Here is a 16,407-nt window from a genome sequence, read left to right on the forward strand (position 1 = left end):
GTATGTTTCATCATTGTGTATTTAACTAACCACTGTGCATTGTGGTGTTGGTTTCATCATGGTGTAAGTAACAAAACACTATTTCAGTAAATATCACAATATAATAAGTTTTTTAAATTAGCCTTATATTAGTAATAATTTTAATTCACTTATTTGTAGATAGTTAGAAAATAGACTAAAGATAGAGATATACATAATATTTTGCCTTCAATTACTATGACTGTCTCCTTTTAAAGTTACTATGACTTGTGTAGGTTTTCTTTAGCTATCATGCATTCTGCTTTTGGCATTAAGATTTGGATAGAAAGCTTTTCTAATATCAGTTATTTTCCTAAACTAAAAAAGATGTTTGATAAATTAATGCTCTAGTACTTAAATTTTGAAAAATCATTACCCCTTGAGCTCAGAGTGCAACAGTTTAATTTTAAAGATTCAATAAGCTTTATACCAAATAATAAATGATCATATTTGATTCTTTTTATGATCCTCTTTAGGATTACAAAGTGAATGAAAGCATAGTAAAGTGTAATAAATTCATAAGGTTAGGAATAGATGCCATGACTATATCAATTCTCGCACTGACTTGTTAAACTATTCTATAATATAGGATACAGCTTAATTTCAAAGCTTGGCTTTATAATTTTATAATTATCTCATTTACATAGCCAGTTTCCTTATCAGTAATATTAATAAATTGCAAACAGTAATGATTAGGGTGGTTGATTTATGAATAGATTTTGACCTAAAATTATTTGTCCATAAATCAGGGCTATTCCATTCCTCTTATTGGCTGGGATATGATAAAAAGTAGTTTTCTGATTTGTCTTAAGTAAAATAGACAACAGTCTTTAATATGGATTATATCTCAACATCATTAAAACAAAATCTTCATCCTTGCATCACTGTGATAGATGGAGAAAATATTTAAGTTGTCAGTGAATTCCTTTTACCTAGATTGCAATTGACACCCAGGGTAGCAGCAGTCAAGAAGTCAAAAAGTCTGCTGTACTGGAACAACTGCTGTCAAAGACCTCACCAACGTGCTAAAGAGCAATGATATCAGTTTAAAAACTCAGGTGCATCTTATCCATGCCGTGGTCTTTTCAATTACTTCCTATGCATCTGAAAGTCAGAGAATGAATAATGATAACTGAGGATGAATCTATGCCTTTCAGTTACAGAGTTGGTGAGATTACTGAAAATTACATGGATTGTCAAAAGAACAAAGACAGACAAAAGAGGAAGTACAATCAGAATACTTCTTGCAGTCAAGGATGGTGAAACTGTATCTCACATACTTCAGGCATGATATCAGTTGGACCAGTTCTTGGAATGGAAAATCTATTGCTCATAGTCAACTCTATGGCACCTAAAACAACAAGTAGAACACAAGAGTTCTCTTTAGAAAACAATATTGAGATTTTTTCCCCCTCACGTATTTTGAGCATGTCATCAGCAGGAATCAATTTTTGGAGTAGGGCAGTAAGCTTAGAAAAGTGAAGGGAGAACAAAAAAGAGGAAGATCTTCAAATGAGATGGATTGACACAGTGGCAACAATGGTATTACGCATGGCAGTGGCTATGAGGATGACATAAGACTGTACTGAGTTTTCTTTTATTGAATATAGAGTTGCTCAGAGACAGAGTTAATACAGGGATACCCAACATCAAGGATGAGAAGCAGATTCAGAGGGGGTCTTATGAAATATCTACTATCTCTAAATGTGAAGAGCACCACTGCATCTTAGAACAACTCCAGCTATGGGCAAAAGCTTTTCCTATCCTGAGCTCTGGTGACCTAGTGGTAAGAAGCTGTGCTGCAAATATTTATAATTGAAATTTCTGTCCGTTGTAAATGTGTGCCTTACATTAATCAAAGAAAATGGTCTCATACTTCTATTTGTTATTGTATGTGCCATTGTGTCACTTGCAACTCATTAGCAACCCTATATACAATAGCTCAGAATTCTGCTCTAGCTTGAGCAACTTTGTCTTTTTTTAAAATTTATTAATTTTAATGAAAGTTTCCAGAGAGTTAGGATTTCCAGCCATTGATTGTTGCACTTTTCTCCCTGCCCAAAGATTTAAGTATAGACGGTCCCATTCATCTATTTTATCCTTTCCTGGTTGTAGATTATCCAGGATGCTTCGAAGACTGTTTATGTTGTGCATTAGGACTTCTAGAGTTCTTCCAAGCTTTTCTTTAATGAAGTTAATAGTCCTTGGCTTTAGTCCTAGGTCCATAATCCACTTTGAAATGGTTTTTTATCTTGAACAATTTCACTGTCTTCAACATTTTCATCTCCAATACCCAAATCACTGAGTCAATCCATCTTATCCAATGTCTTCCTCTCTTGTGCTGTCCCTCCACCCTTCCAAGTAGATATCCTTCTCCAAGGACCTGTCCCTCTGGGAACATGACCAAAGTATGTCAGACAGAGCTTCAAATTCTTTGCCTCCAAGGAGCAGCCTGGTTTCACGCTTTTCAGGCCAAGCTTGCTTATTCTCTAGCAGTCCATGGTATATTCAATACACTATATTGATATTCAAATTTAATAAAGGGCAACACCATGATAGAAGGAGAAGAGACTGAGGTTAACAGTTTCACTTACTTGCTTCCACAATCAACACCCTTGATACCAGCAGTCAGGAAATCAACAAATTGCTTTGGCAAAATCTGCTGTCCGGGTCCTCTCCAGAATGCTAAAGAGTAATGATGTCAATCTAGAGATGGTCTTCTCAATTACTTGCTTTTTTTTTTCCAAGCTGTACTCTTCTTGTTTATTTCAGTGAAAGCTTACAAATTGTATTGTTTTTGTAACCAGTCATTCACGTCTTGTTTCATAGCATTCACTGCCAAAGTGGCAATATTTACGCAAGCAGATTGCCTCACTTTTCTCCTGAGCAGCGGCTACTGGGTTCAAAACGCTGACCCTTCCTTCTGCTTCCAGCCCAGCCCGTAACCAGGGCGCCCAGAGTTTGGAGAACTCCAAGGCGGCTCCATTGTTCCGTTCCACCCGGCCTCTGCCTGTATGAATCCACAGTGGCCACTAGGTGGCAATAAAGACTGGGATTGGCTCCTGTCTCACCTTGGATGGCGGTGGACACGTTGCTGAGAGATCTAGGAGCGTCCAGCACCAGTGGACAAGAGCACGACTGCTGGGGAGAAGGGAAGGAGGGCATGGAACCACCTGTGCTGGTGAAGATGGACCAAGAGCTGGAGCATTGAAAGCATGAGTCAGTCTTGGAACCTCAGATGGTACAAACTGCGTGCTTGGCAGTTAACCCCAGAGTGGAGGTTCCAGTCCACCCAGGACACTCGGAAGAAACAATTACTTGCTTTGCATAAGAAAGCTGGACAATGAATAAGGATGATGGAAGAAGTGATGCCTTTGAGTTGTGATGCTGCATAAAGGTATTGAACATACCATGGACTGTCAAGAGAACAAACAGGTCTATCTGTCTTAGAGAGGGTGAATACAAGTTGCTCATTGGACACAAGGATTTTGAAGCTCTGTCTTCACATACCTTGGGCATATTGACATTTGTCAATGTGATTCCTTTGCCAACCATCCTGTGAGTTCTATGAATAAAGTTGCCTTTTGTGATTCTTTTCCCAAAAACGTATTTGTAATGAATAAATCACTCTATGCCATTCATTCTCCAGCCTCATTTCTGTTATCGTTCATGTTATTACTCATGTTATTTCTGACTATCACTCTATTTTATTCCAACTTTTGGATTTCAGTTTCCAATTATTATTATTGCATTTCAGTTATCAATTATTATTAGTGTGTTTTAACAGCATATTTGATCAATTTCTGGCTGCAAAAATTAGTGTGTTGTTGCGTAGCATTAAGTTGGAACTAACTGATAACTGATCCTCCAGTGGGTTTTTAGAGGCAGTAAATCACACAGGACGGTATTACTCATCTTTCACCCATGGAGTAACTGGATTTTAGCCACATGCCGTCAGAATTACAGCATTGTTTCTTACCACAAGGCCACCAAAATTGGCAAAATTCCCGTTTTCTCATCTTTTTGTTGTTGTTATGTGCCATCCAATTGCCTGTGACTCATAGCAACCCTACGTACAACAGCCCTAAACCCTGCCCTATCTTGTGCCAATCTTATTGTTTCTGACACACCTACCCCCATTACTCCAGTTGCTGAATCAATCCATCTCATCAAGTGTCTTCCTCTCCTGTGCTGTCCCTCCACCTTTCCAAACATGGTATCCTTCTTCAAGAACTGATCCCCCCTTGCAACATGTCCAAAGTATGTCAAAATCCTTGTCTCCAAGGAGCAGCCTGGCTTCACCCTCTTCAGGATGAACTTGTTTGTCCTCCTGGCAATCTTTGATGTATTCAATACTCTTCTCCAGCACCACATCTGCAAAGATGATGGCCTGTGTCAGGCACACCTTGGACTCCAGACTGACATTTTTGCTCTTCATTACTTTGGAGAGGTCTCTGACAGCAGATTTTCCCCAATGTGATGCTTTTATAATTTCCTTGTTGCTGGTACCAAGAGCGTTGATTGTGGAGCCAAGCAAACTGAAGCTGTTTACAATCTCTTCACCATCTATCTTGATGCTGCCAATTAGGCCAGTGGTGAGAATCTTTGTTTTCTTTATGTTGAACTTCAATCCATATTCAAGGCTGCAGGCCTTGACCCTCTGCAGCAAGTGCTTCACGTCCTCTTCACTTTCAGCAAGCAGGGTTGTGTCATCTGTATAATACAGATTGTTGATGAGTCTACAGCCAAACCTTGTGCCACATTTCTCCTCATAGAGCGCAGCCTCCTGGATAATCTGTTCTGCATATAGATAGAAAAGATATGGAGATAGGACACTTTTTTGGTGCACACACTTTCCAATTTTGAATCATGCAGTGTTTCATTCCTCTGTTTTGAAGACTGCATACTTGTCCAAGAATCGATTTTACATAAGCAGAATCAAATGTTCTGGGATTATCATTCTTCTCAGTTAGCCATAGTTTGTTGTGATCCACACAGTCAAATGCCTTTGCATAGACAATGAAACACTGATAGACATTCCTATGGGACCCTCTGCTTTCAGCCAAGATCCATCAGACATTAGCTATAATATTCCTAGTACCACGGCCTCTTCTGAACCCAGCCTGCACTTCAGGCAATTCTCTGTTGATGTCCTCTTCTGGTCATTTCTGGATAATCAAATTTGGAAAGGCAGAGGTTCAGTAAAAGAAAGGAAGACCCTCAATAAGATTGATTGATACAGTGACTGTAGCAATAGATTCAAATATGTCAAAGATGATGAAGACGGCACGGGATAGGTCAGGGTTCTGAGATATTGTTCAGAGGATTTTGAGCAATTGTCTTCAACTCAATAGCACGTAGCAACAACATTAGCAAATATTACAACATTTTTAGCAAAAGAAGTTTATGTTCTCTATGAGAAATTTTAATTGGAAGAATCATATCATGAATATTCAATCTATATATACACATTAGCAAATATTATAACATTTTCTAGCATAAAAAGTTTATGTTCTCTGTGAGAAATTTTAATTGGAAGACTCATATCATGAATATTCACTCTATGTATATATGTTTATGCATGTATATATTTTTCTTTTTAACTCACCATAGCAAAGTAAATCCATTATAATACCTTTTCATCTATCTCTGAATTCGATACTCATACTAAAAAAATTATTTTTCTCTACTTTATTTCTGAATACAATTCTATTAGTTTTCTTGCTTTATAAGTTTTTACATACAAAACCAGTACTTTTGTCACTTACACAAACATTATGGCATAAGATACATTGGTAACATTAATAGAACACTCCTCATTGTTCTTTGTGAGAATCTCCATTATTGGTATAGTTGCAGTTAATTCTTGTGCTACATCTCATAGAGCTCTGGAGGGTATCTAGTCGGATATCTAACAATATTTGACTTTTCAAGTGCTCTGAACTGTGATACTTTTTAATTTCTTTCTTTTCCACCACACCTCCTCTTTAGTTAGAGGTCAATAACATTTCAGAACTCTTAAGGCAATTGAGTGTTTTGAAATTGTTTGATTTCTGTACTATTCCTTGTGGAATCTTTGTATATGAAGGCATTCACCAAGAAATAGGTCTCTCTTCTCTGTCATGACTAAATGATATCCAGCTAGAGAGAAAATACTTGGCTTTGTCCCAAATTGATGTGATGAAAATTAGAAGCCTCCATTCTGACAGAAAATTGTAGTAATAGGTAATTGAAGAAAGACCTCTGTTGATCATCCTATGTTTTAAATGTGAATTTTTAAACCTATATTATCTAGCATTACATCAAGTATATAAAATAATATTAATAAAATTTAAAGTTGAACTATGCCATCATTAAGAGAAAAAAGAAAGGAGGCATCTTCTGTTCCCAAATCTATACTACACTCTCTCATGAGTTTAGTCTTCTTGATATCCATTAGGCTGCCCTTAAAAGGGAAAATAGATAGGCAAACATAAATATTTGTAATGAAATGCTTCTATTTTTCAGTAAGGATTTTTTAAAAAAAATGTTTAATGATATTGTTTCAGGATACTCACATTGCGCTGCTACCCTAAGGACTATACTTCTCTGGCAGTTCAAATTCACCAGTAACTCTGAAAGAGAAAGATCAGTAATCTTCTCCCTTGTGACTTACAGCCTTCAATTCCGTGTCTACAGCAATGAAGGTGGAGTTAATGATGCTATTTGGTCCATATGATGCTCCTTAGAATCATCTGAAAACGTGGCTATATGTAGGAAAGACACACACATAAATATCATCAACAACTATAAGAAATTTGTTAAGTGAAAGATTACAATTGGTACATAAAATATGCTTCATGACACCTACTTAAAATATATTCCCAAAGAGACATGATAGAGTTGCAAAATTGTTGAGTGGAGGGGAGCAGGTAAAAGAAATGAGAAAGAGCCAATGGGCACCTGAAAATTCAGGGTAATGATGAGCAGAGCCTAATGATGGTTAATCTTATGTAACACAGTTTGTGAGAATGATTCTATGAAATGTAATATCAATGAAGGAAAGTCTGTGTGTGTGAAATCTGCATAATAAAAAAAGATATTCCTAAAGAGAAGTTTTAGTGTAAATATCCAGAATCAAATTCTAACTTAGATGTGTTCTAGCTGTTTAATCTTAAATAACTTACTTAATATTATCACAATTTTATCATTGCCGAAATAAGGAGTAATAATAATTGACTGCCTAACAAATAGAAACTACAATGACTAAATGTTAGGGCAGAGAATATGTAATTCCATATACATGCAAATTGCTCAATTATTTGTATTGAATTATTATGGTAGATAAAGTTTCACATGTTTATTAGATTTTTTTTTTCTTTCCCACCTAAGGAAATAAAATAAAATTGTACTTTTATAGCTGCAGCAAAGGCTTAGTTACTAAAATTCTTTTTTATTCTTTCTTGTTTTTCCAGTGTAAGGCTTCTATTCTATTAGAAATTTTTCCTTTTGAATTAATCATGCTTTCAATCTTGGGAAATTGCCTTCATACTTTGTTGTTCGTTCTTAGCTCATCCTTGATAATCTGCTAGTCCTAGTTTTATACATTGTTTCCATGTCTCTTACATAAAAAAGGCAGATAAATATTTGCTATGCATAGCCACATTAAATATGATGTCTCAAAATTCATTCTTTTGGTGCAGTAACCTGACCCAAGATTGACATTTTAGAACTCACTGAAAATGATGTGATGTTTAACTAGTGAAGTCCATCAGGCTGACACAGGATTGGATAAGGCCTGGTTATTTGAACAACTGATAGATGACCATGATAAACTTTGCTTCAGTGATTGTACCTCTCCATCTAATGCACTCGGGAGAGATGCCATCCATCAGGGTATTCCAGAGCATCCTTCAGTGTGACCCCTGCAATTGGTTCTTTAACCTTTGTAAGAAGAAGCATTAGATGTGCATACTTCAACATTGCAAATATCCTTGTCAAAATAGCACTGATTGTTAATTTTTTATATTGTGATAAATATTTTAATAGCTAAGATTCTTTATTCTGTCTCCCTTCTTTGGAACTTTTGTTTTTCATCTCTGGCAATATTCTTGATAAATGTGTAAACAGTTGTGAGTAGTGGTTGAAATCTGCTTATCTTGTGCATGATAATAAAGATATTTGCATGAGCTTTGCCCTAACAACTATACATCATAGCTCTACAAATGTTTGCAACTTGAATATTCTTCATGAGTTGGGGGATGGAAAAGAGCTAGAGGTAGGGATTATTAGAATTCCTACTATAATACAAGTACTATTAATCACTTATTTTTAATTGCTTTGATTTTCAGTGCTAACAATGTTGGGTTTATTTATTATAAACATGAAAAACAATAGCAAGAGAAGAAAGAGGGAAGACCTGTGGTCAATTTGCTTGTTCCACACGTAATTCTACTTGGTGTATAAATTTTTTTTTACCTTAGCATTTTACTGCAAATATTTCTACGAGTAGAAATAAAGGGAACTGTGGCAGAAAAATGGGAAATCATCTCCAGTGTGATTTATTGCCTCTGAAAACCCACTGATGGAACAGCTATGGTTCAGTTTAATTTAACAACAATTAGTTGAGTCTGGTGGTGGCATAGTACATATGAGGTGTGCTACTAACTTAGAAGTTTAGTTTGAGTCCACCAGTGACTCCTGTCGTGTGATTTATACCATTGAAAACCCAATGAAAGATCAGCTAAGAGGCAATTAGACTCTCTGGTAATGAGAATGTGTAAGAGTGGGTACTAATTTAGGCAAGGGATACTTTACCAAAACCTCATCTACCTTTCCAAAGTGGGAAGCAGGCAATCTTGAATAAAACAGATTACAGACACATTTTTTTAACATGCTAACTGGTGTCAATTATGGTTGTTGGCCTAGAGGATAAAAAGTTATGCTTCCAAGCCAAATGTGGGTGATTTTAATCTATGGCCTTCATTCTTCTAAGTGGTATAGCACTGGTCTGTCCATTTGCTGTACAGAGGTAACTCATGGTTTCTGTGATGTCAAACACTGTGACACTGATGTGTCAAATGTGATAAATTTATTCATGGTGGATAGTGTTTGGTGGAGCTCCCCGATTAAAACAAGCTTGGAAACAAGAGTGGCATCCACTTCCAAAATAGCTTGCCACCAGAAACTCCATGAGCTTGGAGAAATGATGGAAGTTTTACAAGTGTTCAGATGTTTCATTTATAGGGTCACTATTGATCATTTATGACCTGATGTCACTTAATAACAACAACAACAACACCAACAACAACATATGGTGTCAGTCTACAGACCAAGGTGCACCTGATCCAGGCCATGGTCTTCTCAATTACTTGCTTTGTATCAGAGAGCTGAACAGTGAATAAGGATGATAGAAGAAGAATAGATGCCTTTGAGCTGTGTTGCTAGATAAGAGAATTGAATACACCATGGACTGCTAAGAGAATAAATATGATCACACTGGAGAGGGTGAAACCTGGCAGCTTTGAGGAGGCAAGGATTTTGAAGCTCTGTCTGACATACTTTGGGCATGTTGCCAGGAGGGCCAGTTCTTGGAGAGGAACATCATGCTTGGAATGGTGGAAGGACAGCATAAGAGAGGAAGACCTCAGATGAGATGAATTGATTTTGTAGCTGGGGTAATGGGTGTAGGTTTGTTAGAGACAATGAAATAGGCTCAAGATAGAGCAGGGTTCAGAGCTGTTTCACACAGGATTGCTATGAGTCGCAGGTAACTGGGGAGCACAGAACAAAAACAACATAAGGTGTAGTAAGAATTATTTTACATTTTTGCGTTTGCCTCAGTTCCTCTCCTCTGTTTTCCAGGGTGGATTTAATAATATTAGTTAATGTGTGAATGAATGAATGAATGAATGAATATGCACTGGTTTAAACTAGGTGCTTTGCCAAGAAAATTCCACCTTCCTTGATAATGACAGTCAACCAGTTCCACATTCTCTAACGTTAAATGTGTATTGACTAATAGTTCTTGCTCCCTATGCTAACTGTGGAAGTCTCAGATTTCTTTCTCTGATAACTTCCGTCAACAGCTACTATAGTATCTCTCTTTCACCTTCAAACTTACTAACTCTAGAGAAAAGACTTCTTTTAATCTCATAGGAAAAAAGAAAACAACAAATCAGGTAAACCCTGGGAAGGGCTTGGTTCAAAGTTTCCATGGCCTCAGAGAAAGCCTTTACCTCAACAAGAGTACATGCTGACTTTTATGGTGAAGGAAACTCCACTAGCCTCCATCATCTAAAATGCATATTGGTCTGGCCACATGGCTGTGACAGTTACATCCATAACTCATGTGGTTCACTCAACATCAGTCCCTATTGGGTTCCTTTTTTTTGAGTTGTCAGTTCCTACACATTATTGAGCTGTGACCCATTTTTCAAAATAAAATGACAAAACCCCTAAATTATTTATTGCAAAGAGGTTCTATACCTTGGAGACACTCAGAGGTAGAGGTGTTACTCTTATTTTTTAAAAATTTCATTAAAATAAGTGTTTATTAAACATGGTATCACTCATACTATCTTGAAAACTCACATTATTAAACTGAAGGGAAAACTAAAAATGTCCTCACAACTCAATGCAATGTTTTCCTTTTTAAATAACTCTGAAAAACTTTCTTTTCCTCATTAGAATACTATGTGCCCTTTTGTAAACTCATTTATATCCTTGACCTTTTATGGAAACATCTTGTCCTCAGCGAAGAAAACACCAACAATCATATCCCAATATTCTTTGTTAATAAAATAGTAGTAAAAAAGAAAGACGTAGGAGGAAATTAGACCAGCTGCACCAGGGAAAGCCAAATCATAATGGAGAAGTTGAGCTTTTAAGTCCTATTTCAAAGGCAACCATTTGTAAATTAAATGCAATATAGGTGTTTTCAGGAACATGAGGGAAACTAATTTTCTCTCTTTTTAAAAATCTGCAAATACTATATTTTATCTGTGCTAGTGATTAGCTTTTATGGTTTCCATTAATTCTACAGAGTTTTAAATCATCTTTCTAGTATTGTTCATTTTTCTTTTTCTCTACTCCATATTTACTCTGGGTTTTAATAGACTCAATATAAATCATCATAGTATTTTTTTTTATAATTTATCACCTTCTACGTTAAACCTTACTTGCTGAAACTGAGGAGGCCCTGAAAAATTTGTTGCAGAAGTTCTAGGACATTAGTCTTCAATACGGATTGAGGATCAGCATTAAGAAGACAAAGATTCTCACCACTGAGCCAACTGACAGCACCATAATAGATGAAGAAGTGACTGAGATTGTTAATAACTTTTCCTTGCTCAACTTCACAATCTATATTCTTGGCACCAGCAGTCAAGAAATCAAAAGAGAAATTACATTGAGGAAGTCTGGTTTAAGGGATCTCTCCAGAATGCTGAGGAGCAAGGATGTCAGTCTAGATACTAAGGTGCAACTGATACATGCCATGGTCTTTGCAGTTACATGCTTTTCATCAGAAAGCTGGACAGTGACTAAGGATGACATAAAAAGAATTGGTGCCTTTGAGTTGTGGTGCTGCAGAAGAGTCTCAAAGATGCCATGAACTGCCAGGAGAAAAAAAAAAAAATAGGTCTGTCTTGAAGAGGATGATATCAATTTTCTCCTTAGAGGCAAGGAATTTGGAACTCTGTCTCATATACTTTGAGCACGTGGCCAAGAGAGATGAATCTCTGGGGAAGGACATCATTCTTGGAAGGATGGAGATAGAGTGCAAGAGAAGAAGACCCCCGAATGAGATACATTGACATGCTACCCGGGATTAGGTGTATGGGAGTCAGTAAGACTGGCTAAGGATAGGGTAGGTTTCAGAGGTGTTTTACATAGGGTCACTATGAGTTTCAGGTGACTTGACAGCACGTAGTAACAATGTGAAAAATTTCATAAGAGGTATAATATTTTTAAACTGCTTAAAATGAAATTACTCTAAACATTCATTATAAAGGTACGTTATATATAATTTGTACTTCAAATAAAAATTAATTACATTTAGAAGATTTTAACAATGGAAAATAATGAAAAGTTTGTTCACTTAGATTTTCTACATCATTTGTATGAATATAATCATGAAATCTTCTAATCATGCTTTCTTAATCCCAAATCCATACTCTAAGGGAAACTTACAGCCAAACTGTTTTCACTGATGTTAACATTTGATAGACCTGTTGCTTGCTCTTGGTACCAAATGAAATGCTTATTATAGTGTGGAAGAGGAAACGCTTTGGGTAATTAAGGAGATGGGGTTGGTAGGTGTTTTTGTTGTTGTTGTTTGTTTTTGTTTTTCTTAGGCTTTGCAATAACATCAATACTCTATGTAAGTAATAAAGGCATTGAGGAAGATTCCACAAAAACCAAACTTTCATTGATTCATATCCTCTTTCCATCAGTTTTTCTGAAGCTGTGAGACTACAGGAAGAGGCTCTTCTTGTAGAAAGTATAACCAAGGTGCTCCTTGAAGCCAGCAATGGTGAAATCTCACATACTGTGGGCATCATATTAGGAGGTCCTTGGAAAGGGACATCATGCTTGAAAAGGTGGAGGGAGGGTCAGCAATAGAGATGAAGACCCTCAAAATGATCCATTGACGTAGTGACTGTAACAATGGATATAAGGGTGTGAGAGGTGATGAGAATGGCCTAGGATGGGGAAAGATTGAGATTGATTATTTATAGGGTCACTGTGGACTGGACTGTACTTACTAGCAATATCAACAACCTTTCATTTAGCAGCCCAATAACTTAAACACTTACAGCCATGGCTGAGTCTTATCTAAATCCCTGAGGGGGGGGAATCTTATTAACTAAAGAATGGAGGTTTGTCTCATACAGCAATATTTCAGGTCATTGGAGGTTAGCCATTTATCTATTTTATGAGAACAGAGACCTCAGGTACAATTCAGCATTATTGATAGCAATATAGATCAAAACAGAAAAATAAGCAAACAAGCTTTTTCATTCTTAATTGATTTGCCATCCAAGTTGTAAAGAGAGACTCAGTAATTGTATTTCATTCAACTCGTTGCTGTGGAATAGGTCTGTCTCAGAACTGACTCATGCGTGAGACTGTGACATCACTCATCTTTCTTTCTCCCTTAAAGTTACTGTGGATTTTAACTAGAAGAGAGACATTGCTTTGGGGTTAGCAGTGCAAACCACTTTGGACAATACCACTAGAACTCTCCCTCAAAAATGTTCTGTCAACTCAAAACCAACTCATAGCTAATCTTCTAGTGGGCAGTAAATTGAATGGGAGGATATTGCCTATCTTTTCCCTGTGGAACAACCAACCAAACCTTTGGGTTAAAATTTTGGTGGATGTAGACCACCAAAAATGTTAGCAGCACAACTTCTAAGACCAGACCACAAGAGCATCTAAGTAGAGACAGAACATAAAGCATATTGTTCTGTCTTTGAAAAACTGTAACCAGGATATTTCTTAAAGGCAAGGATAGTGAAACTTCATCTCATGCAGTTTGGGCCTATTGACAGAAGGGATCAGGCCTTGGAGAAGACACCATGCAGGAGAGAGGTGAAATGTCAGAGAAGGGCTTGAACATTTCAAAGATCATGAGAATGCTGCAGGAAATGCAGTATTCAGATCTGTTTTTCATTGGATCTCTGTGAGTCATAGGTGACTGAAAGTTACCTAATAATAGAAATATGGTTCTTTAATAGGTTCCCAAACCTGAAGCTCCAAATTCCTTTGAAATATTGCTTATGCGTGTTTTTATTGTCGATTGCCGTCAAGTCAAGCACAACTCATAGTGACTCCATGAACAAAAGACCTAATGTCTTTATATAAGTTTCTCCAAGTTCATAAAGTTTCCATAGGCATGTGGTTTAGGAAGTGGATGCCACTCCTGCTTCCAAACCTGTCTTACAACTGGGAGCTCCCCAAACACTGTCCACATTGGTAAACCATTATGGTATCTGATACCTCAGCGGCACAAGTTCAGCATAACAGCAAACCCAGATTACCTCAGTACAGCAAATTGACAAGCAGTGAGGTACAAAGTAGAAGATTGTTTCTCCCAAATACAGCAACACTAGTCTCACTTAGTGGCTAAGTGTCATCAAGTCAAATTCATAGAGACCCTACTAACAAAAGACCTGAACTCTGTTCTGTAATTAATGTCATTTCCTTATGTTTATGGAGTTTATAGTTTCCAGAAGCATCTGCCGTAGGAAGTGGATGCCACCCTTCTTCCAAACCTGAATCAATCTGGAAGCTCCTCCAAACAAAGTCCATAATGGGTAACCATCATGGCATTTTGAGACAGCTATGGCACAGTGATTGGTAACTCCAAGTTATTCAATACAGCGAATAGACAAATAACTGCTGTGCCACTTAAAGAAAGTTCATTTTCATATTAATAAATTTGGCCCAAGGACCCTATGAAATTTTAAAGACATACCCAGCAAATGCTGTTGGCTATTCTCCACCCTTGGGTTCTTGTCGACAAGGGCAAAAGCTGCTTGTGGAGGGAAAAGACAGTGACACAAATGAAACATCACCAAAGAATGTAGCTTTCAGTATTGATTACATGGCTGAATTTTCTTCTTTTTTCACTTATTCTTTATTAAGATATTGTTAAATATGTGGAATAAGAGCTTTATTTGGATTTTGACTTATAGGACATTTTTTTTCTCTTTCTGTTAGTAACAGTCTTCTAAAGAGATTAAAGTATGCACATTCTTATCTCTGTTAAACTGTAACCACCCATATATAATCCAAGTCCTAGTTGATTTCAGCACAACTATCATGCAAGGCAAATGAGATTACTTCATGAGATTTCCAAGGTTGTAACCTTTATTTTAGGGAGTTCTTGTGGCTTAGTGGTAAGGAATTTCATTGCCAATGCAAAGACATGTGATCTAAATCTACCAGCTGCTCTGAGGGAGAAAGACAGGGAGTTGTCTCTGTCTTAAAAAAATCTGCTGGACAGATATGGGTTTTTTAGGGTATATTCCAAGTAGAGGGATTGCTGGGTCAAATGGTATTTCTATTTTTAACTTTTTGAGAAAGTGCCGTACAGCCTTCCACAGTGGTTGCACCCTTTTACAATCCCACCAACAGTGAAGAAGGGTTCCAGTTTCTCCACAACCTAACCACCATTTGTTGTTTGCTGCTCTGTTAAATTTTGCTATTCTGACTGGGGTGAGATGACATCTCATAGTTGTTTTGATGTGCCTGTCTCTTAGAGCTAGGGATTTTTAACATTTCTTCTTCATGACAAGAGTCCAGAATGAAGGTTGCATAGTGGAGCGTACTTGGGGGGGGGGGGGGTTACCAATAAAGGAATTTTTCTTTTACTTTTCAAAAAGAAGAGCGAACTGGGAGGAGGAGTGGGCAGAGAAAAAAATGAAACAATGAATGAATGGAAATGCAAAAATCTCTGTAAAAGTTAATTAAAATTATTAAAATTTTAAAAAAATCTGCTGGACAATCAATCAACTATGATTGGTTCTGATTCAGTCATATAACACTATAACAAAATTTTTCACTGAAGCAGACTGTCACATGTTTTCCTCATTGGTTTAAAATTTCACTCATGGTTTTTTGTTCATGGTTTAAAACTACTTAGCATTTGAATAGGCCTTGAGTTCTTAACCAGTATACTAAAAAGGCTCTTTCTGTCACCACTAATCTAGGTATATCTTCATTCTAAAAATTAATATTGGCCTCTTTTATGAGGTGAATGTCAGAAGACAAAAACACCATTATAAGTAGAATGTATCCCAACAGTAAAATTTTACAATAATTAATTTCCCAGCATGAAGTCATGTTTTGCCGAAAGTCAATTATCATTGTCTTATATATAGTAATCTTAGGAATCCGTATGTCATTTATTCACAAGAAATCTCAGGTAACAGAGCAGTTAAGTTTTCAGCTCATAACAAAGGTTGACTATTTCAGCCCCTAGTTGTTCCATGAGAGAAAGATGTGGTAATCAGCTTCTATAAAATTTTTTTGGGGGGTATTGTGTGTGTGTGTGTGTGTGTGTGTGATATCTTATTTAGTTTAAGTAAAGGCATACTATATGATAATATAATCTTTGAAAGAATCATTATAAAATTATAAGAAATCAGTACATTATAAATTTTACATTACACTATGTCATGTCTAGCTAGACCATTCACTTTCACCTAAATCTTGTATACTGAGTTTCTGCACTCTGAGCATGTAAGTGGTGGTGGTGATGAAAGTGACAGAAACATCTCCATTTCCCGCTGAATGGTGATTAGATGCAGACATTCCCCACCACACACAGTGAATTCTGTTATTGTCTAATATGCTCATGGTTGACTGTTCATTAAGTGGAAGGGGATCTTGATAAAGTTT

Source organism: Elephantulus edwardii, unplaced genomic scaffold (assembly GCF_000299155.1).
Source record: "Elephantulus edwardii isolate Elephantulus edwardi_28Jun2011 unplaced genomic scaffold, EleEdw1.0 scaffold00018, whole genome shotgun sequence".
Classification (NCBI taxonomy): domain Eukaryota; kingdom Metazoa; phylum Chordata; class Mammalia; order Macroscelidea; family Macroscelididae; genus Elephantulus; species Elephantulus edwardii.